Source organism: Mesoplodon densirostris, chromosome 1, assembly GCF_025265405.1.
Source record: "Mesoplodon densirostris isolate mMesDen1 chromosome 1, mMesDen1 primary haplotype, whole genome shotgun sequence".
NCBI classification, from domain to species: Eukaryota; Metazoa; Chordata; class Mammalia; order Artiodactyla; family Ziphiidae; genus Mesoplodon; species Mesoplodon densirostris.
Window position 1 is genome coordinate 170,237,951 of NC_082661.1, and position 16,378 is coordinate 170,254,328.

The following is a 16,378-nucleotide window of genomic DNA, read 5'->3' on the forward strand; positions in this document are numbered from 1 at the left end:
ATACAAGATCAACATACAGAAATCAATTGCATTTCTATACATTAACAACAAACTATCTGAAAGGGAAAGAAAGCAATCTAAGCTTTCTAAGTTAATACACATCTAAGCTAATAGACATCTATAGAACACTCCATACAACAACTGCAGAATACATTCTTCTCAAGTGCCTATGAAACATTCTTCAGTAGAGACCATATGTTAGGCAATCAGATAAGTCTTAAAAAATTAAAAGAATTGAAATCATACAAAAAGTTTGTTTTCTGACCACAATGGAATGAAATTAGAAATCATTACCAGAAGGAAATTTGAGGAATTCACAATTATGTGGATATTAAACAACATACTCCTAAATAACCAAGAGGTCAAAGAAGAAATCACAAGGGATATTAGGAAATATTTTGAGATTAATGAAAACAAAAACACAGCATACCAAAATTTATGCAAACAACACAGTGCTCAGATGGAAAATTATAGCTGTAAACATCTATATTTTAAAAAGAAAGATCTCAAATCAATAGCCTAACCTTACACCTCAAGACACTAGAAAAAGAAGAGCAAACCAAACCAGACACAAACAGAAGGAAGGAAATAATAAAGATTAGTGCCAAAATAAATGAAATAGAGAGTAGAAGAAATATAGAGAAGAAATCAACAAAACCAAAAGTTGATTCTTTGAAAGGATCAACAAAATTGACAAATCTTTAGCTAGACTAGTAAAAAAGTAAAAGACTCAAGTTGTTAAAATCATTAATAAAAGAAGGGCCATTATTTTATTTTCAGAAATAAAATGATTATAGCAAAAAAATAAAGCAATTGCATTGACAATAACATCCCCAAAAAACAATAAAAAATATTTAGGAATAAATTGAACCAAGGAGGTGAAAGACCTGTACACTGAGAAGTATAAGACATTAATGAAAGAGACTGAAGAAGACACAAATAATAAAAAGGAAAAAGAAGAAGACACAAATAAATGGAAAGATATTCCATATTCCTGGATTGGAAGAATTAATATTGTGAAAATGTCCATCCTGCCCAAAGGAATTTACAGATTCAATGCAATCCCCATCAAATTTCCAATGGCATTTTTTAAGAATATAGGAAAAACTATCCTAAAACCCCAAATAGCCAAAGCAATCCTAAGAAAGAACAAATCTGGAGGCATCACATTTCCTGAATTTGCACTATATTACAAAGCTATAGTAATCAAAATAGTATGGTACTGACATAAAACAGGCACATAGACCAGTGGAACAGAATAGACAACAGATGACATGATAATCTATGTGGTTTTAAAATGGATATCAAGTTGAGGAAGATCCCCTCTTTTCCTGTTTACTGAGGAGTTTTATTATGAGTAGGTTTTGGATTTTGTCAAATGCTTTTTCTGTATCTATTGATTTGATCATGTGGCTTTTTTCTTTAGCCTGTTGATATGATAGGTTACATGAATTGATTTTTGAATGTTGAACCAGCCTTACATACTAGGATAAATCCCACTTAATTGTGGTGTATAATTCTTTTTATATATTGTTAAATTTGATTTGCTAATATTGTGTTGAGGCTTTTGCATCCATGTTCATGAGAGATATTGGTCTGTAGTTTTCTTGTAATGGTTTTGTCTGGTATTGGTATTAGGGTAATGCTGGTATCATAGAATGAGTTAGGAAGTATTCACTCTGCATCTATCTTCTGAAAGAAATTATAGAAACTGGTATATTTTCTTATTTATTTATTTATTCATTTATTTTTGGCTGCGTTGGGTCTTTGTTGCTGCGCGTGGGCTTTCTCTAGTTGCAGTGAGCAGGGGCTACTCCTAGTTGCAGTGCATGGGATTCTCGTTGTGGTGGCTTCTCTTGTTATGGAGCACGGGCTCTAGGCGCGTGGGCTTCAGTAGTTGTGGCACATGGGCTCAGTAGTTGTGGCTCACGAGCTCTAGAGTGCAGGCTCAGTAGTTGTGGTGCATGGGCTTAGTTGCTCCGCAGCATGTGGGATCTTCCCGGACCAGGGCTCAGACCCCTGTCCCCTGCACTGGCAGGCAGATTCTTAACCACTGTGCCACCAGGGAAGCCCGAAAATTGGTATATTTTCTTCTTTAAATGTTTGGTAGAATTCACCAGTGAATCCATCTGGGCCTAGTGCTTTATGTTTGGAAAGTTATTAATTATTGATTTAATTTCTCTAATAAATATAGGCCTCTTCAAATTGTCTATCTCTTCTTGTGTGAGTTTTGGCAGATTATATCTTTTGTGGAAATGGTCCATTTCATCTGGTTATTAAATTTGTGCGTATAGAGTTGTTCATAGTATTTCCTTATTATCCTTTTAATGGCCATGGGATCTATAGTGATGTCCCTTCTTTCATTTCTGATGTTAGTAGTTTGTGTCCTCTCCCTTTTTTTCTTAGTTAGCCTGGCTAGAGGCTTATCAGTTTTATTGATCTTTTCAAAGGATAAACTTTTGGTTTAGTTGATTTTCTCTATTGATTCCTATTTTCAATTTACTTGATTTCTGTTCTAATTTTTATTTCTTTTTTTCTTCTTACTTTGGATTTAATTTACTCTTCTCTCTCTAGTTTCTTAAGGTAGAAGTTTAATTATTTATTTTAGATCTTTCTTCTTTTCTAATATGTGCATTCAGTGCTATAAATTTCACTCTAATCACTGCTTTCACTGTACCCCACAAATTTTGTTAAGTTATATTTTCATTTTCATTTAGTTAAACATATTTTTGAGATTTCTTCTTTGACCTATGTGTTATTTAGAAGTGTGTTGTTTAATCTTCAAGTATTTGGGGATTTCCAGCTATCTTTGTGTTATTGATTACTAGTTTAATTCCATTGCAGTCAGAGCAGACACTGTATGATTTCTTTTCTTGAAGAACAGAAGTTACGTTTGATGGCTCAGACTATGCTCTATCTTGGTAAGTGTTCCATGTGAGCTTGAGGAGATTGTATATTCTGCTGTTGGACAAAGCAGTCTATCAATGTCCATTATATACATTTGATTGATGACTGTTGTTGATTTCAACTATGTCCTTACTGGTTTTTTGCCTGCTGGATCTATCCATTTTCTGATAGATGGGTGTTGAAGCCTCCAACTGTAATGATGGATTCATCTGTTTCTCCTTGCAGTTCTACTGATGTTTGTCTCATGTATTTTGATGCTCTGTTGTTAGGCACATACATATTAGAATTGTTTTGTCTTCTTAGAGGATTTACCCCTTTATTGTTATGCAGTGCCCTTCTTTTTCCCTGATAGCTTTCTTGCTCTAAAGTTTGCTCTGTCTGAAATTAATATAGATACTCTGCTTTCTTTGGATTAGTGTTAGCATTGTATGTATTTCTCCATCCATTTATTTTTTTTCTTTTAATATTTTAAAAATAAATAAATAAATTTACTTATTTATTTATTTATTTTTGGCTGCGTTGGGTCTTTGTTCCTGCACGTGGGCTTTCTCTCGTTGCAGCAAGCCGGGGCTACTCTTTGTTGAGGTGTGTGGGCTTCTCATTGCGGTGCCTTCTCTTTGTTGCAGAGCACGGGCTCTAGGCACACGGGCTTCAGTGGTTGTGGCATGTGGGCTCAGTAGTTGTGGCTCGCGAGCTCTAGAGCACAGGCTCAGTAGTTGTGGCGCACGGGCTTAGGTACTCTGCAGCATGTGAAATCTTCCCAGACCAGGGCTCGAACCTGTGTCCCCTGCATTGGCAGGCATATTCTTAACCACTGTGCCACCAGGGAAGTCCCCATTTGTTTTTAATGTATACATGTCTTTATATTGAAAGTAGGTTTCTTGTAGATAACATATAGTTGGGTTCTTGTTTTTTGGTCCACTCTTGACAATCTTCTTTTATTGGTGTATTTCAAACATTGACATTTAAAGTGATTATTGATATAATTGGATTAATTTCTACCATATTAGTTTTTATTTGTTGCCTTTTTTATATTGTTCCTATTTTTGTCTTCCACTTTTTTGCTGTCTTTTATAGTTTTACCTGAACATTTTATATGATTCTGTTTTCTTTCATTTCTTAGTATATCACTTATCCTTCTTTGTTTACTTTTTTTAGTGGTTGCCCCAGAGTTTGCAGTATACATTTGCAATTAATCCAAGTCCACTTTCAAATAACACTATACCACTTCATGGTGCAGTGTACCTTGTAATAATAAAATAATTACAATTCCTGCCTCCCATCCATTGTATCATTGCTGTCATTCATTCACTTATACATAGCATATATATAAGCATACATAATTGAATATATTTTTACTATTATTATTTTAAATTTATCTGTTAGATCAATTAAGAATAAGAAAAATAAAAATTTTTATTTTCCCTTCACTTATTCCTTCTCCAATGCTCTATTTTCTTTATGTAGATCTGAGTTTCTGACTATATCATTTTCCTTCTCTCTGAAGAACTTCTTTTCACATTGATTGCCATGCAGATATACTGGCAACAAAGTCCCTCAATTTATGTTTGTTTGAGAAAGTCTTTACTTCTCCTTCATTTTTGCCAGATACAGAATTCAATGTTGGTGGTTTTTCCCCCCAACACTTTCTTTCTTTCTTTCTTTCTTTTTCTTTCTTCCTTCCTTTCCTCCCCTCCCCTCCCCCCTCCCCCTCCCCTCCCCCTCCTCCCCTCCCCCCTCCCCTCTCCCCCCTCCCCTCCCCCCTCCCCTCCCCTCCCCTTCCCCTTTCCTTATTTATTCTATTTTTTTGGCTGCACTGTGCAGCATGTGGGATCTTAGTTCCCTGACCAGGGATCAAACCTGCGCCCCCTGCAGTGGAAGCACAGAGTCTTAACCACTGACCGTCAGAGAAGTCCCTCCCCCAACACTTTAAAAATTACACTTTACTCTCTTCTTGCTTACATGGTTTCTGAGGAAAAGTTGGATGTAATTCTTATCTTTGTTCTTCTATACGTAAGGTGTTTTTTCCCCTAATTTTTCGAGAATTTTTCGTTTTGATTTTCTGCAATTTTAATATGATATACCTAGGTGTAGAGTGTTTTATGTTCTTGTTGTTTTGTTTTTGCATTTATCCTGCTTGGTGTTCTCTGAGGTTCCTGGTTCTGTGGTTTGGTGTCCGACATTAATCTTGGGGAAATTCTCAGTCATTACAGCTTCAAACATTCTTTTCTTTCTCTGTTTTCCTCCTGGTATTCCCATTATGCATATGTTACACCTAATTTTTAGTTATCCCACAGTTCCTGGATATTCTGTTCTACTATTTTCAGTGTGTGTGTGTGTTTTGTTTTTGGGTTTTTTTTGCTTTGCTTTTCAGTTTTGGAAGTTTCTTTTTTTTAATTTTTGAATTTTATTTCATTTATTTTTTATACAGCAGTTTCTTATTAGTTATCTATTTTATACATATTAGTGTATATGTCAATCAAAATCTCCCAATTCATCCTACCACACCACTGCCCCCGCCACTTTCCCCCCTTGGTGTCCATATGTTTGTCTCTACATCTGTGTCTCTATTTCTGCCCTGCAGATGGGTTCATCTGTACCATTTTTCTGGGTTCCACATATATACGTTAATATACGATATTTGTTTTTCTCTTTCTGACTTACCTCACTCTGTATGACAGTCTCTAGATCCATCCATGTCTCTACAAATGATCCAATTTCGTTCCTTTTTATGGCTGAGTAATATTCCATTGTATATATGTACCACAACTTCTTTATCCATTCATCTGTCGATGGGCATTTAGGTTGCTTCCATGACCTGGCTATTGTAAATAGTGCTGCAATGAAGATTGGGTGCATGTGTCTTTTTGAATTATGGTTTTCTCTGGGTATATGCCTGGTAGTGGGATTGCTGGATCATTTGGTAATTCTATTTTTATTTTTTTAAGGAACCTCCATACTGTTCTCCATAGTGGCTGTATCAATTTACATTCCCACCAACAGTGCAAGAGGGTTCCCTTTTCTCCACACCCTCTCCAGCATTTGTTGTTTGTAGATTTTCTGATGATGCCTATTCTAACTGGTGTGAGGTGATACTTCATTGTAGTTTTGATTTACATGTCTCTAATAATTAGTGATGTTGAGCAGCTTTTCATGTGCTTCTTGGCCATCTGTATGTCTTCTTTGGAGAAATGTCTATTTAGGTCTTCTGCCCATTTTTGGATTGGGTGGTTTGTGTTTTTAATATTGAGCTGCATGAGCTGTTTATATATTTTGGAAATGAGTCCTTTGTCCATTGATTCATTTGCAAATATTTTCTCCCATACTGAGGGTTGTCTTTTCATCTTGTTTGTAGTTTCCTTTGCTTCACAAAAGCTTTGAAGTTTCATTAGGTCCCATTTGTTTATTTTTGTTTCTATTTCCATTACTCTAGGAGGTGGATCAAAAAAGATCTTGCGGGCCTCCCTGGTGGCGCAAGTGGTTGGGAGTCCGCCTGCCGATGCAGGGGATGCGGGTTCGTGCCCCGGTCTGGGAGGATCCCATATGCCGCGGAGCGGCTTGGCCCGTGGGCCGTGGCCGCTGAGCCTGCGCGTCCGGAGCCTGGGCGTCCGGAGCCTGTGCTCTGCAACGGGGGAGGCCACAGCAGTGAGAGGCCCGCATACCGAAAAAAAAAAAAAAAAAAAAAAGATCTTGCTGTGATTTATGTCAAAGAGTGTTCTTCCTCTGTTTTCCTCTAAGACTTTTATAGTGTCTGGTCTTACATTTAGGTCTCTAATCCATTTTGAGTTTATTTTTGTGTATGGTGTTAGGGACTGTTCTAATTTCATTCTTTTACATGTAGCTATCCAGTTTGCCCAGCACCACTTATTGAAGAGACTGTCTTTCCTCCATTGTATATCCTTGCCTCCTTTGTCAAAGATTAGTTGACCATAGGTGCGTGGGTTTATCTCTGGGCTTTCTGTCCTGTTCCACTGATCTATATTTTTGCTTTTGTGCCAGTACCATATTGTCTTGATTACTGTAGCTTTGTAGTATAGTCTGAAGTCAGGGAGTCTGATTCCTCCAGCTCCATTTTTTTCCTTCAAGACTGCTTTGGCTATTCAGGGTCTTTTGTGTCTCCATACAAATTTTAAGATTTTTTGTTTGAGTTCTGTAAAAAATGCCACTGGTAATTTGATAGGGATTACATTGAATCTGTAGATTTCTTTGGGTAGTACAGTCATTTCCACAATATTGATTCTTCCAATTCAAGAACATGGTATATCTCTCCATCTGTTTGTGTCACCTTTGATTTCTTTCATCAGTGTCTTATAGTTTTCTGAGTACAGGTCTTTTACCTCCTTAGGTAGGTTTATTCCTAGGTATTTTATTCTTTTTGTTGCAATGGTGAATGGGATTGTTTCCTTAATTTCTCTTTCTGATCTTTCATTGTTAGTGTATAGGAATGCAAGAGATTTCTGTGCATTAAGTTTGTATCCTGCAACTTTACCAGATTCATTGATTAGCTCTAGTAGTTTTCTGGTGGCATCCTTAGGATTCTCTATGTATAGTATCATGTCATCTGCAAACAGTGACAGTTTTACTTCTTCTTTTTCAATTTGTATTCCTTTTATTTCTTTTTCTTCTCTGATTGCCGTGGCTAAGACTTCCAAAACTATGTTGAATAATAGTGGTGAGAGTGGACATCCTTGTCTTGTTCCTGATCTTAGAGGAAATGCTTTCAGCTTTTCACCATTGAGAATGATGTTTGCTGTGGGTTTGTTGTATATGGCCTTTATTATGTTGAGGTAGGTTCCCTCTATGCCCACTTTCTGGAGAGTTTTTTATCATAAATGGGGGTTGAATTTTGTCAAAAGCTTTTTCTGCATCTATTAAGATGATCATATGGTTTTTATTCCTTAATTTGTTAATATGGTTTATCACATTGATTGATTTGCATATATTGAAGAATCCTTGCATCCCTGGGATAAATCCCACTTGATCATGGTGTATGATCCTTTTAATGTGCTGTTGGATTCTGTTTGCTTGTATTTTGTAGAGGATTTTTGCATTTATATTCATCAGTGATATTGGTCTGTAATTTTCTTTTTTTTTTCTTATCTTTGCCTTGTTTTGTTATCAGGGTGATGGTGGCCTCATAGAATGAGTTTGGGAGTGTTCCTTCCTCTGCAATTTTTTGGAAGAGTTTGACAAGGATGGGTGTTAGTTCTTCTCTAAATGTTTGATAGAATTCACCTGTGAAGCCATCTGGTCCTGGACTTTTGTTTATTGGAAGATTTTTAATCACAGTTTCAATTTCATTACTTGTGATTGGTCTGTTCATATTTTCTGTTTCTTCCTGGTTCAGTCTTGGAAGCTTATACCTTTCTAAGAATTTGTCCATTTCTTCCAGGTTGTCCATTTTATTGTTATAGAGTTGCTTGTAGTAGTCTCTTAGGATGCTTTGTATTTCTGTGGTGTCCATTAACACTTCTCCTTTTTCATTTCTAATTTTATTGATATGAGTCCTCTCACTCTTTTTCTTGATGAGTCTGGCTAAAAGTGTATCAATTTTGTTTATCTTCTCAAAGAACCAGCTTTTAGTTTTATTGATCTTTGCTGTTGTTTTCTTTGTTTCTATTTCATTTATTTCTGATCTGATCTTTATGATTTCTTTCCTTCTACTAACTTTGGGTTTTATTTGTTCTTCTTTCTCTAGTTCCTTTAGGTGTAAGTTTAGATTGTTTATTTGAGATTTTTCTTGTTTCTTGAAGTAGGCTTGTATTGCTATAAACTTCCCTCTTAGAAATGCTTTTGCTGAATCCCATAGGTTTTGGATCATCGTGTTTTCGTTGTAATTCGTCTCTAGGAATTTTTTGATTTCTTCTTTGATTTCTTCAGTGATCTCTTGGTTATTTAGTAACGTATTGTTTAGCCTCCATGTGTTTGTATTTTTTATGTTTTTCTCCCCATAATTGTTTTCTAATCTCCTAGCGTTGTGGTCAGAAAAGATGCTTGATATGATTTCAATTTTCTTAAATTTACTGAGGCTTGATTTGTGACCCAAGATGTGATCTGTCCTGGAGAATGTTCCGTGTGCACTTGAGAAGAAAGTGTAATCTGCTGTTTTTGGATGGAATGTCCTATAAATATCAATTAAATCTCTCTGGTCTATTGTGTCATTTAAAGCTTCTGTTTCCTTATTAATTTTCAGTCTGGATGATCTGTCCATTGCTGTAAGTGAGGTGTTAAAGTCCCCCCACTATTATTGTGTTACTGTCAATTTCCTCTTTTATAGCTGTTAGCAGTTGCCTTATGTATTGAGGTGCTCCTATGTTGGGTGCATATATATTTATAATTGTTATATCTTCTTCTTGGATTGATCCCTTGATCATTATGTAGTGTCCTTCCTTGTCTCTTGTAACATTCTTTATTTTAAAGTCTATTTTATCTGATATGAGTATTGCTACTCCAGCTTTCTTTTGATTTCCATTTGCATGGAATATCTTTTTCCATCCCCTCACTTTCAGTCTGTATGTGTCCCTAGGTCTGAAGTGGGTCTCTTGTAGACAGCATATATATGGGTCTTGTTTTTGTATCCGTTCAGTGAGCTTATGTCTTTTGGTTGGAGAATTTAATTCATTCACGTTTAAGGTAATTATCAATATGTATGTTCCTATGACCATTTTCTTAATTGTTTTGGGTTTGTTTTTGTAGGTCCTTTTCTTCTCTTGTGTTTCCCACTTAGAGAAGTTCCTTTAGCATTTGTTGTAGAGCTGATTTGGTGGTGCTGAATTCTCTTAGCTTTTGCTTGTCTGTAAAGCTTTTGATTTCTCTGTTGAATCTGAATGAGATCCTTGCCGGGTAGAGTAATCTTGGTTTTAGGTTCTTCCCTTTCATCATTTTAAATATGTCATGCCACTCCCTTCTGGCTTGTAGAGTTTCTGCTGAGAAATCAGTTGTTAGCCTTATGGGAGTTCCCTTGTATATTTTTTGTCATTTTTCCCTTGTTGCTTTCAATAATTTTTCTTTGTCTTTAATTTTTGTCAGTTTGATTACTATGGGTCTCGGCGTGTTTCTCCTTGGGTTTATCCTGCCTGGGACTCTCTGCGCTTCCTGGACTTGGGTGGCTATTTCCTTTCCCATGTTAGGGAAGTTTTTGACTATAATCTCTTCAAATATTTTCTCGGGTCCTTTTCTCTCTTCTTCTCCTTCTGGAACCCCTGTAATGCGAATGTTGTTGGGTTTAATGTTGTCCCAGAGGTCTCTTAGGCTGTCTTCATTTCTTTTCATTCTTTTTTCTTTATTCTGTTCCACAGCAGTGAATTCCACCATTCTGTCTTCCAGGTCACTCATCTGTTCTTCTGCCTCAGTTATTCTGCTACTGATTCCTTCTAGTGTATTTTTCATTTCAGTTATTGTATTGTTCATCTTTGTTTGTTTGTTCTTTAAATCTTCTAGGTCTTTGTTAAACATTTCTTGCGTCTTCTCGATCTTTGCCTCCATTCTTCTTCTGAGGTCTTGGATCATCTTCACTATCATCATTCTGAATTCTTTTTCTGGAAGGTTGCCTATCTCCACTTCATTTAGTTGTTTTTATGGGGTTTTATCTTGTTCCTTCATCTGGTACAAAGTCCTCTGCCTTTTCATTTTGTCTGTCTTTCTGTGAATGTGGTTTGTGTTCCACAGTCCGCAGAATTGTAGTTCTTCTTGCTTCTGCTGTCTGCCCTCTGGTGGATGAGGCTCTTCAGTTTTGGAAGTTTCTATTGAGATATCCTCAAGCACAGAGGTTCTTTTCTCAGCTGTGTCCAATCTATTTGAAAGCTCATCAAAGGCATTCTTCGTTTCTGTTCCAGTGTTTTTTATCTCTAGCTTTTCTTTTTTATTCTTTCTTAGAATATCCATCTCTCTGCTTACACTATCTGTTGTTTCATGCTGTCTACTTTATCCATAAGAGCCCTTAGCATAGTAATCATAGTTATTTTAAATTCCAGATATGATAATTCCAGTCATCCCTGCCATATCTGAGTCTGGTTCTGAGGCTCATTTTTGTCTCTTCAAACTATGATTTTTGTCTTTTAGTATGCTTTGTAATTTTTTTTTTTGATTGCAGAGCATGGTATACTGTGTAAAAGGAATTGCTGTTTAGCAATTTAGTAATGTGGGGGTGGGGTGGAGGGAGTGTTCTTAGTCCTGTGATTAAGTCTGAGTCTTTTACTGAGCCTGTGCACCTGGACTGTGAACTTCCCAAGTGCTTCTTAGTATCCCATCCCCGCATAAGTGGGACAGGTTGGCTAGAGTGGGCTGTAGGTAGGGATTTCCCTTCTCCCACATTGAAGGCTAGAGCCTGCTGGAGTAGGGTATTTCTTTTCCTCCATGCCAGCTAGGCTCTGGTTAGATAGCTCTGGCATATTTCAAAATGGTTGCTTTTCCCCTCCCCCTGCCAGAAGCATGAGGGGATTTTTCTCCCAATACTTACTGTGAGAACCTGGTCAAGTTTCTGGAGGTAAAACTCACAAAAGTGTGGGGACTCCCTATGACTTAGTCCCCTGGAGTTTTTGACTCGAAAAGTTGCCCCCACTGAGCCTCCAGCAATTCATCAATTACAGTTTAGGTATTCCTGTCCTAGAATTGGTGCCCACAGAGGTTTCTACACATGGATTTGTGCTTCAGTAAGTTGTAATTCTCTGTATTAGCCTGTTGGACTCTCCACTTTGGGGGCCAGCAGTTTTCCCTGTTGCCTCATTTCTTTTAAAGATATAAGAAGAGTTGTTGATTTTCTAGTTTTTTACTTGTTAGGATAGAGTATTAACTTCCAAGCTCTTTACATGAGGGGACTGGAAACTGGAATTCTGTTAACCTTTTATTGATATGTAGGAACTGGTATTTGAAAAACCATCCTTTTGTAGTTTGAATTGCAAGTGTTTCTTCCCCATTGTTTATTGGCCTTTTGACTTTTCTTATGGCTGTTTTTGCCATCCAAGCTCTATTATTTATTGAGGAACAGGCTCTATACTGGGTGCTGAGGAAACCAGGATGAACAAGATCAACAATTCCCTGCTTTCTTGGAATGTCCAGTCCATTGATCCAAGGAGGGCTGGTTCTGTAACAACAGCATAGAGATCTGGGCTATAGGTTTGACCTGATGAACGAATCATACGAATTATATAGGGCTTGTAGCTACCAAATCTAGAATAGCCCATAGATGACACAGATGAAGAAATAGGCCTAGAGAAGGAAGAGACCAGCACAAGGTTTCATAGCAAATTGGTGTCCCAGCTCTGGAGGCTTAGTTCAGAGCTCTTTTCTCTCCATCAGAAAGCTGCTCCTGACCAGTTTGGGTCCTATAACATCATCTCCCCAGAATTCTGTTTTCCCCCATAAAGTGAGGGGTAGGATCAAGATTTTAACTGACTCAGTCTGTAGTGAGGGAGCATTTGGAGTAGGAAATGGAACCAGAATGTCTTGCTGGATGTAGACAGTAGTTCGAGGCATCATCTGCTGGGAGGAAGCTTGTAAGGAGCTGCCCTATGGACTGAGCCAGAGAGGCATTTCCAGGGACTTGCCACTGGCCACACTGCGACCACTCCCATTCTAGCTAGGCTGGACCAGCCCTGAGCAAGTACTTCTGTAATGAGAAACTTCTCTCATCAACTCTTTGGTTACTGTGAAGCAACAAAGATAGGATAAGTGCTTATTTCTTTATTCTTTTCCAGGTTTTAAAATGAATTGACTTCTTAGTATCATCCAATGATTTTTTTATTTTTCAAAGATCATTATGAACTTATGGATTTAAACATATCTGATATGTTTTAATCCATTTTAACTAAAGATGCTCATATTGTCCCATCTTTAGCAAGAAAGAACCTCTTCAAGGTGGATCCTGGGTCCTTTCTTTCTACAAGCCTTCAATAGTGTTTGGGAGCTTGCTTGACAACCGATATGACAAGATGTTCTAGGCTCATCTTGTCCATTCTCTGCCCTAAGCTTGTAATCAGCCATTTCTCTGAGGAGGTCCTTGGATGTTAGAAGACCACAGTCTGGGCTCACCTGCCTCTTGGGAGAGTTTCTTCATGTTTCCTGGCTGAACAACATGGAAATTAGGGCATGGGTGTCTCTTGCCTAGCTCTAAAACAGATACTCTATTCAAGCCTTAGATATAAAAGGGGAAAATTCCTTGTACTTCTCTAAGATATCACAGTTGTTTCTCAATTTAAGGCAGTGGTTTTCCACCTTGCCTACATACTAGAACCCCCTAGGGAGCTTTAAAAAAAATACTGGATCCATCCTGGATGCATGCCCAGAGATTCTGGTTTAACTGGACTAGGATCTGGCCTGGGCAATAGAATTTGTAAAAGTGTGAAGCAACCAGATGGTGTGGAACCCTGGCTGCACATTGTTTATCATTCCATATGTGTTTTTACACTTTACTGCCTTGTGTATGGAGTTTTAAAGGTTACTGTTGTGCAGTTTTAAAAATTTATATAAATTGTATCCTACTGAGTATACCACCGGGAGCTTGTTTTTACCTAGCATTGTTTTGATGCATCCCAGTTGATACTTACACCTCTGGTTCATTCATTGTAACTGTTATAGCTGGTTAAAACCTTCCTTCTACACCATCATTTTCTGCTCTCTTTTACTGCAAAATTCATATGCAGTTAGTGGTTCAGGTCAAAAACCTTGGAGTCATCCTTGACTCCTCTTTTTTTTATGTCCCAAATCCATTCATTTGGAAATCCCCTTAGCTCTGTCTTCAGATGTATCTGACAATTTCTCATCACCTCCACTGCTACCACTGGGTTCCAGCCTTCATAATCTTTTGCCTGGATTATTGCAGTAGCATCCTAAGTGGTCTCCCTGGTTGATCTCCTATAATTGATTGTCTCAAAGCAGTCAGGATAATATAAATCAGATCATTCCTCTTCTCAAAACCCTCCAATGGATTCCCATCTCTCTCAGTAAAATCAAGTTTTACCTGGGCCTGCCAGAACATGGCATGCATTTCTGTCATCTCACCACCTTCTGATCTTGTTACTGAGTCCAAGATCGTACCGCTCGCCGCCACATTGTCAGGCCAGTAAGTCGAGAGAGGAGTTGTTGGGGCAAGGAATAGCAACTTTATTCAGAAAGCCAGCAGACCAAGATGGTGGACTAGTGTCCCAAAGAACCATCTTACCCGTTAGAATTTGGGCTTCTTTTATACTAAAAGGGGAGGCGGGTAGCTGGTTGTTGCATACTTCTTGATGCAGGAATCCTTTGTTCTTGCAGCTGTCCAGAGGTCTGGTTACACTGTTCCTGTAAATTTCCAACAAGATAATTGCTATTTTCTACTCTGCAACATTTTTTTTTTTAAATTTTTGGCTGCGTTGGGTCTTTTTTGCTGCACGCGGGCTTTCTCTAGTTGTGGCGAGCGGGGGCTACTCTTTGTTGCAGCGTGCAGGCTTCTCATTGCGGTGGCTTCTCTTGTTGCGGAGCACGGGCTTTAGGCGCACGGGCTTCAGTAGTTGTGGCACGTGGGCTCAGTAGTTGTGGCTCGCGGGTTCTAGAGTGCAGGCTCAGTAGTTGTGGTGCACAGGCTTAGTTGCTCTGCAGCATGTGGGATCTTCCCGGACCAGGGCTCGAACCTGTGTCCCCTGCATTGGCAGGTGGATTCTTAAGCACTGTGCCACCAGGGAAGTCATATTCTACAACTTTTTAAAGGTCAAAGCCTTAAGAATGGGCTATCCTGTATACTTCAGGCTGTAGGCAACATTCTTTTACAAAGGTGCAGAGCCAGCATGACTAAGCACAGGCCACAGAGCACAAGAGTTAGCGCTAAAGGAATAGATCCAGTATGGAGTCAGGCTTGTTCTTCTGTTACAATCTCATCTACCTCTGCTCCTCACTCATGTTGCTGTAGCCACATTCGCTTTCTTTTTGTTCCTTGAACATAATCCCAACCCCACCTCTGGACCTTTGGATTTGCTGTTTCCTCATTGATCTGAAAAGGGTACTGCTTTTGAGAAATCAGTGTATTGGGGAAAGGAACACAGAATCAGGAAAACAAAACAGACCAGCCTCTCACCTGTTTTCCCATGCCAATTTACTTTTCCTCTGGTTACCTCTTGGTTCAGGGGCTTGATCCTATCTGAAATGACCTCTTTACACTGGCCACCTACCCAAATCTTCTCCACCTTGAAGGTTCAGCTCCAGCCCAGGCTCCCTCTACATCCATGTCCATACCATCCCTGACCCTTGCCATCCAAAGACTATTTTCCAAAACTCATCAGAGATTACCAGGGGCAGCCTGGTTCTAGGTAATTTCTCTTAAGTTGTGAGCGCTGGTCTTCTAGACTTGATGCTAAGTTCTTTTAAGATGGTTCTCAACTTTGGTTGCATATTGGAATCACCCAGGAGCTTTAAGAAATGTTGTTGCCTGAGTCCCATCCCTGAGATTCTGATTTAATGGGCCCGGGTGTGTGGCTGGGACGTCAGAATTTTTTAAAACCCCCTCAGGTGATTCTACTGTGCATCCATTTTGAGAACCATCAGCTTTCCTACAAGGACTGTCTCTTGTATTCTCTCGGTAGTTTGAATTATTATGGATTCTCGATTAGTTTATAAAATAAAGAAAAGAGAACCTGCTAATGCTTGTCAAAGGCTAATCACAGCGATCAGTCCCCCCACCTGCTTTCTGTAATTTTCCACTACTCTGACTCTGCTCAAGCCCCCGCTTGTCTCCCCTCCCACTTCTTCATTTTCCCTTTAAAATTCCAGTCACCTTTGTACAGAGCCTGCCTGAATTCAGTTCTATATTGAGGGCTCTCCCCTAACTACAGGAGTTACCAAGTAAAATCTGTCTACACTGCCTTTAACTAGTGTTTGGCTTTTCTTTAACCATCTCCATTTAACAAGATCCTTAGGTGATCTGCATGTATGAAAATTGGAGAAGCACTGTTTCATAATATTTATCATTCCCTAAATGACTTCTAATAAACATCCCTCAATTATAGACAGGAATTATTATGCCCATGAGAGATTAGGGTCAGAGCTTTGCTCAAAGTCACACAGTTAAACTAGAACTTGAACCCACCTCAGAACTCAGTCTGGTGCTCTTTCCATAATGCCATGCTAACTGGGGAAAAACACAATGTACGTAAAGACCCAGGAGTAAAACAGCTGGTGAAGGAGATCACAATAAGGTTCCTCTCTAAACATCCATTGCAGCAATGTCCTTGCAGGTTCTGCTCTTCTTTGGTTGCAGGAGAACTGTTTCAGAATCAAGTGTCTTCTAGGCACCAAAGAATTCTCATCTGGGGGCTTCCCTGGTCGCTCAGTGGTTAAGAATCTGCCTGCTAACGCAGGGGACGTGGGTTCGAGCCCTGGTCCGGGAAGATCCCACATGCCGCAGAACAACTAAGCCCATGTGTCACAACTACTGAGCCTGCGTGCCTAGAGCCCGTGCTCTGCAACAAGAGAAGCCACCGCAATGAGAAGCCCACGCACTGCA

General features: G+C 38.8%; 1 long non-coding RNA gene across 1 annotated transcript in view; it reads left to right on the top strand.

Annotated features, from left to right (window-relative positions):
* The window catches only part of LOC132497890 (uncharacterized), a 41,543-nt gene that overhangs the window by 13,621 nt on the left and 11,544 nt on the right, over window positions 1–16,378 (top strand). The gene's annotated exons all lie outside the window — the stretch shown is intronic.